The 9,941-nt window shown below is 40.0% G+C and overlaps 2 protein-coding genes across 2 annotated transcripts in view; one reads left to right on the top strand and one right to left on the bottom strand.

Annotated features, from left to right (window-relative positions):
• Positions 1-2,792, bottom strand: part of dtna (dystrobrevin, alpha) — a 48,306-nt gene extending 45,514 nt beyond the window's left edge. Inside the window, exon 1 of the mRNA XM_057323393.1 lies at positions 1,778-2,792. The gene's annotated coding sequence lies outside the window, so the exon portion shown is untranslated. The remainder of the gene's footprint in view (positions 1-1,777) is intronic.
• Positions 1-9,691, top strand: part of LOC130547427 (coiled-coil domain-containing protein 178) — a 34,270-nt gene extending 24,579 nt beyond the window's left edge. The window contains exon 20 of the mRNA XM_057323389.1: positions 3,536-9,691. The gene's annotated coding sequence lies outside the window, so the exon portion shown is untranslated. The remainder of the gene's footprint in view (positions 1-3,535) is intronic.
• The last annotated feature ends 250 nt before the right edge of the window (positions 9,692-9,941 follow it).

Here is a 9,941-nt window from a genome sequence, read left to right on the forward strand (position 1 = left end):
TGCCAGGGCAAAGCAGGGCTTCATTTCAGCTCGGGATTGCGGAGATTTCGTATCATTTAAATCAGGCCACAAATCAGCTTTAATAAAATGCTGGAAATTCCCGCATCGGTTGTATTTGCATTATTCCTGATCAATAATGAAATAAACCCACTGACGTGAACTAAATGAAATCGAAACCCGAACACTGCTCGAGCGCTGCACGAGCACTATCTGTCTTGTGATGAGGCCTGTTGAGCATCGCGTGTTGCGTCTCGCACGTCACACACCAGAATTGACCGAAGTGAGCCAAAGAGCATATTCACTGATTAACGTTCAAAAGCCAAATGTTTTTCAACTAAAACAGAATAAAAATAGTTAATGGCCCATCCTGCATCAGGAGGAGACTCTGATCATCAGCTTTCCTATGCAGAATGTAAGCGTCCGGTGTGCGATCCCTGTGACGCGAGTTGTAGACGCGACGCGGTGCGATTATAAGATACAGCATATAAAACAAACACATAAGCGCATGTTATAAGTATGACTATATTGTCATATATTGCACGGCGGCAGCTTAACATCATCCTGTAATAAACCACGGGCTAAAGAACCATTCACATAGAAATCAATCCGTACACATACTGACTGACTGTAGACCTATCAGCCATAACCTCAAATGAAGGAATATATGAAGAGTTTGGTTTCCAAATGAAATTCTTCAAAAATCATGTTTTTTATTGTGCATTCCAATTAATATCAACCAATCTGCAATAGATTTGTTTTGATTTAAGCCGTAATAACTCAAAAAATACAGCTAACTAACACAATAAAAACATGATTTCTGTTATCTCATTTTGGAACCAAACTCTTATAATTGTTTTACATTTCTGCTGGCCTGCATGCAAAACTCCAAACGTGGCCTTTCTTTCAGGGTTGATGGTGATGAAGTCCCGCGTGGGGTTTAATGTCCCAACTGTCCAGTAAAATAAGTCTAAAATTCGTTTTGGCGCTCGTGACACTCGACCTTCATTAATGAATGCCTTGACGTCATGACACAATTGTGTTGTCATTGTGGCTTACCTTTTAAAGTGACAAATTAAGTGAAAATATTTCAATAAATATTAGACGTGAATAGACAAATTAATTAAATAGATTTTAGTTCTCTTTTGATAAATCATGTTTATTTATTTATCTTTTGATGCTGTTTAAGTTTTTCTGTCGCTCGACGCCAGGGGGTGATGCAGCACCCCTACTTCCCGCGGGCTGTGCATGGAACATGATCTGGAATGATTTTTGGCATAAAAGAAAAATGGATCATTTTCACCCATACAATGTATTGTTGGCTATTGCTAGAAATATTCCCGTGCTACTTCTGACTGGTCATGTGCTCCAGGCTCACATATGTTCATCTAGTCGGTGTAAGAAGCTGCACATGCAGTATGCGTTCTGCGCAACTGAACGGAACAGACCGCAGGTGTCTCGAGATGCTTTTTAATTTGACACGGCTTTTCAAAAAAACATGAAGCCAACGTGACTCATCGCAACTGCCAAACACATCCATCTAATGCTGGATTACTATAATTACACTGTTTTCCATATTGAAACATCATAACCGTGATGATCGAAGAGATTTGCTCTCAGTGGAGGGTGTGCTGTACATGCTTATAATGAGGTGAACGGCGGTGTGTTTGTGGCTCAGTCAGGGGAGACCGGCTCTGGAAGTCCGGCGGGGGAATGGAGCATGAAGACAAGGAGTTCTTCAAGCTCGTCCGAGTGTGAAGAACAAAAGGAGAAGTCTTACCCCAAACTTTGTCACAGCCGAGCGTTGATCTCCTCCCACGGACTTGACACGACGTTACGTTAGAAAACCAGAGCGTGGCGGGTCGTAGCAATAAAGCGTCTCCTGAAATGACCTGAAATGACCCAAAACTAAACATGTAAGGGTACACGTGATATTCTGATGATTTGACATTACATGCATAACATCACTGGATGTCAAAGAAATAGTTCACCCAGATATGAAAATTCAGCCGTACCACTAGACGACTCATTCTCAGTTTATTATTGATAGTATCTTAAACCATCCCGCTCGCTCTGTTACTATCCATGCGAACGTCAAATGGAAGCACAAGCCCCTAAACTCCAAACTAGTTTCCACGATGTGTCAAATGATCGCAGGCGAGCTCTACTGATGTAGAAAGCCGTGGAAGAGTTAAAAGACAGAAAGCAAGCGCACGAGCCTGTCATCTCGCAACGCTGCCGCAAGATGGGCCACTCAGTTCCGGGTTATGCAAGTTTACACCAGGGATAGCATAACTGACAATTGCTAACAACAGAGAGCAGGGTGGAGGGTTGTGAATGGCCGGTAATAATTGGTGCGAACGCCCACCGCGCCGCTCTCGGGGGACCGTAATCCAAGATCTTGTTTCTGATATAATTGTTAGTCAGAAACGTTCTGCATGGCTAAGCCGGTTCACATTCCCAAGCTGGTTGACAGTGCAAGGCAGTTTAATAGAAAAACTGATGCTGCGGGTCGGGCGCTGAACCCTCGCGCACATCTCAACAGGAGCGTGGCGTAACCTGTCTTTGTCTTCTCAGTCTCCCGTCTTACAAAATAAAAGTCTGGGGCTGATGTAAGGCCATGACCGGGAAGGTTTTACTGGTTAGAAATGAAGAGTGTGTTGGCAGCATTCTGCAGGTGAAACGCATGTGTATAACCGCATGACATGCGTCTTATGTGTGACGGCAAACATTCAGAAGACAAGCTGTTGATGTGCTCCGACACATGGCTCTCACTCCGCCCTGCTTTCCCCTGTCAAAAATCTGTCCTGTCCTGTCAAATAAAGGCATAAAAGCCCAAACATATCACTTGGAAAAATAGGATATTTTAAATCTTTGTAGCCATTTATCTTCATTGTTAGGGTTTTTTTTCTCAAAATAGTTGCTGTCACACCATAGGACACAATTAGGCTTTGTTTGTCAACTACCCGAACATAAATGATATGCACATATGCAGTATAAATACACTGAAGCTGGTCAACCAAGAAACTCTTTCTGGTTGTAGGGATAGTTCACCGAAATCACTTAAATCAGTCATCATTTCATCAAGCTCATGTTGTTCCAAACCCATATGATACCTAAAGTGAATTTACAGAAATATTCTGCTTTGTATTGTGTATTATTCAAGTAAATATAAACTGGAGTTGTCAGAAATGCAAACGACTAACATTTTGATCATTTTTTTCATATTGAACCCTTTTTAAATATTGTTTTTTTGCCATTGACTCGTGGCATGTGGATATAAACTCACTAGTCTGTGAAGAAACAAAGTCATACACATCTGGGATGACATGAGGGTGCGCAAATGACCATTTCCATATTTGGTTGACCACGGGAAAACCTTAGCAGGCCCAAACAGAACATACGGCGGTCACCAGCTCCACTGTCGGCTCTCTCCAGGCGTGTGTCTGAAGCGTCTGCGTGGCTCACGCTCGGAGCTCTGTGTTTTGACTTCATTAGCCAACACTCATCCATTCCGTTTGCTTGCCTACTTGAACAGGAGGAGCTGTCAAACGCAATCTACCGCCTCTCCGGCTTCCCGCTCGCCCCGACAGACCACTCGACACGACCGGCAGCCGGACAGACGCCCACAGTTCAGATGTAGTGAAGACACTCACCTGCACCCGACGACTTACTTAAAGTCCCAGCATGCTTCACTCTCTCCTCCATCCACCGCTCATCGCCCAATCCATAACAATGAAACAGGTGACTTTCATGGTGCTGTCAGGAATGATCTAATTTTAGCGGGGTGAATGATTGCAATTGGCTTTGCCTCATCAGATAATTAATCTATGTCACCATTAATTGGAAAAGAGAATAATTAGGGGGCCGTGTTGACAGAAATTCTCCGCTTCTCTAGATTCTGGGATCTCATTACACCTACTTAAACTCCTCTGACCTTTAGCAGCGGATAGTATACCTGCGTGACCCTATAACCAGACTGGGGTCGGTCTCCGCCCCACGCGCCGCGCCTCGCTCTCGTCTCTTTTTCTTGCTTGTTTGTGCTTTTCTTCCCTCTCCGCTCAGAGAGCTGTCGTCCTCAATCACTTTTCAATATTCAATCTTAATTTTGTGGAAGTTTAGCATTTTCAATGAGCTGGAGATGAATGATTAATGAATAAATTTGAATGCTTCATTTTGTCCATGGATCATTAGTCAAGTCCTTTGTGGGAAGGACCTGCGAAAAAAAAAGAGGGAAAATTATTGAGACATTAGCCTGAAGCAATCCAGGGGTAAATAGTATGCACAGAGGGATGTTGTATGAACGCTACCCACTGGCGTTCCGCGCAACCCCACGGAAACGCAAGCCTTCTAATTTCCCCCGCTTCACGAGTCTGATGTGCTCAGGCGACAAATAGGTTTCATTTACAAAAATGAGTTTTCATTTTGCTCTCGTGGTATGTGCGTCTTTTGTTTTTCTTGTCTGTGCTTTTAACCCGTGTGCCTCCTTCGGTGAAATGTAACGCCACCAAATTATATTGAAGTTTGAGTTAAAATTGACAAGCAGCCATCAAAAGTGAATGGGATGTGTTGAAAAATTGGGATTATGTTTTAGATATATAAAAACAAATCAAACTTTTACTTCGACCTCTTTACTAATAAATGTGACCCTGGACCACAAAACCAGTCATAAGGGTCCATTTTTTTTAAATTGAGATTTATACATCATCAGCTTTCCATTGATGTATGGTTTGTCTCTCCAGTCGTCAAACCAAAGCTTACTGTGCATCCCGAAGTCCAGGTTGAAGTGCAGAGGTGACCGCGCCTTTTCAGCTGCTGACCCCCAAAAATAAAGTTTTGATATATTTGCGGTAAAATATTTTACTAAATGCCTTCACGGAACATGATCTTTACTTAACATCCTAATGATTTTTAGCATAAAGGAAAAACCGATCATTTTGACCCACACAATGTATTGTTGCAGGCTATTGCTACAAATGAAGAGTTTGGTTCCAAAATGAGATAACTCCATTTTTAAAATTTCCCCAAAATCATGTTTTTATTAAGTTATCATGTTTTTATTGTGTTTTGTTGTGTTAGTATTTTTTGAGTTATTACGGCTTGAATCAAAACAAACCAACTGCAGTTTGATTGATATTAATTGGAAAGCCCAATACAAAAACATCAAGTTATCTCATTTTCAATCCAATCTCATTCAAATATACTACTACTACCTGCTAGTCATGACTGGTTGTGTGGTTGAGGATCACACGTCACATTACATGCTCCGAAACATACAGATGTTCAATTAAAAACCAAATAGAGATTTACAATCTAATATCATTAAAGTTTCACACTTTTCATATGTAATTGTGTTGTTTTGCAATCTGAGGACACAACCCTATAACCACATGAACAATCATAAAAGAATTCAACGTTTACAGTCTCTCAGGATCCATAACACGGCAGTTCAAAAACAACATGTGATTCGTAATGAGAAGATGCTTTTCTGCAAAGAACAAGTGAAGCATCGTCTGGTTTTCAAGAGGCTTTACCTGTGAAATGCAGACAGCTTTTGGCTAAACTGCAGATGTGGAAGTGAAGTATATTCCCTGCGAAGTCTTACAAGATTCATTTGACATGAACGAATGGGTTTGTAGTTGACTCGTTCCCATGACAGAAGCAGAAGTTTTATAGCAGAGAGAAGTTTCTGAGAGACATTCCACTACTGCACAAACTCACAGCGACAGGCAGCGAGATTATTACTGAAGGTCTCAGCGTTCGTCGTCTCCACAAGTGAATAACGCGTGATAAGTACAACAGCGCCTAACTAGTCCTCCAGATTTATGAAGACAGCAGACGGCTTTAAACTCTTCAAAATAAAGGTATAGTTCCCTAAAGACGCTTCAACAACCACACAACCTTTCTGATGCACAAATGGTTCTTTGTAATGGCAAAATAAACCATAAAGATGAACCTGGTTTTAGCACCTATTGGGATTTTTATTAATAATAAATATGATTATTTATTGAACATTGTCTTTATCATACTGTTGTTGTTTCCATTACAGTAAAGCTAAGCCACCTGAGGCCACGTGTTACACTGATTTACCATAGTGTACCATGGTAAAGTACTGTATGTATGTCATTTCTTTGCCATTAGCACCAAACAGAATTAAAAAATAATGATTCATCCTCTCCTTTATCTTCCGTTACACAAACTCACATCATCGGTTAAATCAGTGCCCAATGATACAACCACACAAAAAAGTGTTGGTATAGAAACGATACGCTTCAAGGGTTTAACACTTCGTGTTGTGTCGAACAACCCCCTTGCATGGCTTTAGTCTAAACCGTCTCAGCCACAAGCACTTTAAAATAATAAACATCAATATATTACACGTGTGTATTGTTGTGTTTTATAGCAGGCACTCTCCAACCGTACAGCAAACTTTCCAGGCACCCCGGACGCCTCGGTCACGTTTTGAAGGATGGATTGTCTCTGTGCCATCTCTTCCAGGTCGGGCAGCCATATTTTAAACGAGAACACTTCCCAAACACATTCGTCTGCTCTCGCAGCCTCCAATCAATCGTCTGAAATAAATGACACGGGGCCAGGAAACACCACTGCCATTAATTTCAACAGAAACATGCATCACAGCTTACAGTGGGTTAGATGCCACCAGACGACTCTATTACGCACACGCCTGCACGGATGCTGCATTGCACGCTCGCTTTTGTGTTTCAGAGTGAGGTCACAGTCAAAAACCTTTCATCATTATATATTATAATATACATATTATATAACTCTCATGTCATTCTGAACCTGTAAGACACAAAAGAAGATCTTTTGAAGAATGTTGGTAACCAGAAAACGTTGCCCTCCATTGACTTCCACTGTATGAACATTTCACCATTGTCTTCTATTTGAAAGAGTCATACACAGGTTTTGAACCACAAGGGGGAATAAATTATGAACACATTTTTATTTCCTTTGGGAAAAATTTAAATAGGAACAAAGTATAAAACTGTGATGTGAAAAATGATCAATACGCCCTTTTCACATGACGTCACGCATCTTCCGCTCTGCCGCGAAGCAGTGTCTCATTACTTCCGCTAGCACTCCAGTTCATAAGGTGGCGGTAATGCACCTATGAGCTGATTTGCCAACCGCCAGTAAAACCCAAGAAGAAGAAGTTACTTCCGCTCGCGCCTCAGAATGGAGTTTACCAAGTCCCTTGCACATCTGCCACAAATACGTCTACATGATGTACAACGTCTTGCAGACAAATTTTTTCGCTAACAACAAGATCAAAGCTAGAGAAAGGATACAAATTCTTCGTTGAACAGTACCTGTTTGATTATGAAGGTACGTGTTTTGTTTTCTTTTTGTGTTAGCGAAGGTGCTAGGATAAGTCCTTGAATACGTGTTCTGTCAGTTTTTTTTCTCACTGTTGTTAAATTCCAGCGCGACGGCAAAACGGAAGTTCTTCTCCTTCTTCTTCTTCTTCTTCTTGTTTGTTGCAAGACATATGTTATGATACACTGCTTTGCAAAAAGGCGGAAGTTAAGTGACGTCATTGTGAAAAGGGCGTATTAGTCATTGCACTGTACTTATAAAACAATTGAAACTATTTCAACTTTTTCTTATGTTACAGCAACTCATCACTAGTCAAGATTTAAATGAATAAATTGAAACGACAGCCAATTGAATTACAGAATGCTTCAATTTGAAGGCAAACACAATTTGTGTACAGTGTCGTGTTTACAGCACGGTTCGGATCATTTGGAGAGAATTGTTTGAGTTCAATCTATCTAATGGCTATCTTGGCAAATCTGGAAACAGTCTGAGATATTGTTGAGATCTTTAATGCAAAAGTCGGACTCAATTCTCCATTTCCACTGCATTTGATGATTCTAAAGAATCAGTGAATCATCTAAACAAATCACTTAAAACACGAGCATGTAAATGCTTCGTTCACTCATCTAGCCAAATAAAAAACATAGCAATTCAAAGCATTTCCCTAAACTATCAGACTCAAATAATATTCTGAGATTGAATTCTTCTGTTCAAATATTAAGTTTGCCCCTCATAAAGGCAAGAAACACATAATTACCAGAAACACACTTAGAAACTCTCAGACGTCATGCTGAAACACGTTGACAACCCTTGAAATGTGTACAGATGCCGACGAGCGCGCGGGTGTGTTTAATTGGAAAAAAAGCACCTGAAATGTAGAAAAAAGGAAAACACGAAATTAGGCCGATAAACAAATTCGTCATGAAAATAATATATGTTCTCTTTGTCTCCACACTTCTCTGCCTCCCACACATTCATCTTAACAGGATAATAATTTGTGAAAGTCTTTGACATTTGTGGCTAGCTAGCATGGTAATAAACCTCTGGCTCGGAACGTTTTTTAGTTAATTAGAGTCAATCAATCCAAACTTTTGCTCACTTACCGGTGTGAAACAGCGATATAATGAGCAGAAATCAGCACAGTGATTGGAAATACAAATTACAGCTGTTTAAAGGAAACCACACAGTCTACTACGCGGCCAGCGATGCACGAGCCTACTGGGGACATCTTGAAGGGTTTGGTGCCAATTCGATGGGTGCAGTAAGGGGGAAAGATATGAAATGGAGATGAACGGAAAGAGAGAGAGAGAGAAAGCAATGCGGGATGTGAAGGACGGATTCAGTCAGATCACCCTGCCGGCAATTAAGCACCAGTTACGTTTGACAAAATCTCTTTATTAATACTTACACTGTGACAATAAAAGCAAAGCGCAGAAGAGAAACGGAGGCCTGACGGGAGCGTGGACGCTTGTGTACTTTTTGTTTGACTTATTTGAACAGTGGTGGTCACAATATGGGATTTACAACAGATTTCATTCCGCTATAAAGAAAATGATCAGTGTGGGAGACAAATAATAATCATAAAAATAGACTTATTTACACTGTTAAGAAAGTGTCAGGGCAAATATGGACGACGAACCCAATGAATGATTCAAATTAACCTACAATTTTAAGGTTTTAATTTTACTCAAAGGTTAGGCTTTGTTCATATTTGATCCAACCCAGCATACATATTTATTCATTTATTTATTATATAGATTATATAAAGGAAAAACGCACGGTCCTGTTCAGTTTTACAATTACAAACACACACACCAAATATGAATTTAGAATTTCAATGATTAAATCTATACGCTATAAATATTAACTAGAAAATAGATCTAAACTATGAACTACCGCCGTATGGATTTCCATGTTTACTTTTTGGATTTTCATTTCGATTTTCAAATGATTTTCTCTTTTTTACTCTTTCTCTCTCTCTCTCTCTCTCTCTATATAAATAAATGAAAAACTAATTTAGCTCTGTATACTGCGGTGGGCTATATGAGAGCAGTTTTATTGCACTTATGCTTTTTGTTGTCCTTGTGTTGTGCCAATTGCTTCCATTGTTTCCTTCATCTGTAAGTCGCTTTGGATAAAAGCGTCTGCTAAATGACTCAATGTAAATGAAATGAAATTGTGGTATTAAAAATGTGGTATCACAACCTATGATGTAATATTTGTGATGGGCGTTTTAGCAGAGCGATTTAGTTGAATGAGACTTTTATAGGTACTTACTATATAACATGTCTGCAAACAAACACAAAAAGCAATAACATTTGCCATACATGTACAGTATGGTGAAAATTCTATACAGTATGAGCTCATAAAAACCTATATGTGTTACTGTGACCTGTAAAGTCCAGCTAAAGTCTCAACATCTAATTCTGAGATGACGAGCATCAACGTTTGATTTCACTACGATTCTCGAGACACGGCTTCACTCAGCCAATGTTAAAGATATCAAGGTTATATTTTCACAGAAGGTTCTTTACATTATGTCAAATGATTTCATGTAGAAAACAAATGACCGGGTCACACTTATTATAGGAAAAACTGATGAGGTG

The sequence above is a fragment of the Triplophysa rosa genome, linkage group LG23 (genome assembly GCF_024868665.1).
Source record: "Triplophysa rosa linkage group LG23, Trosa_1v2, whole genome shotgun sequence".
Classification (NCBI taxonomy): domain Eukaryota; kingdom Metazoa; phylum Chordata; class Actinopteri; order Cypriniformes; family Nemacheilidae; genus Triplophysa; species Triplophysa rosa.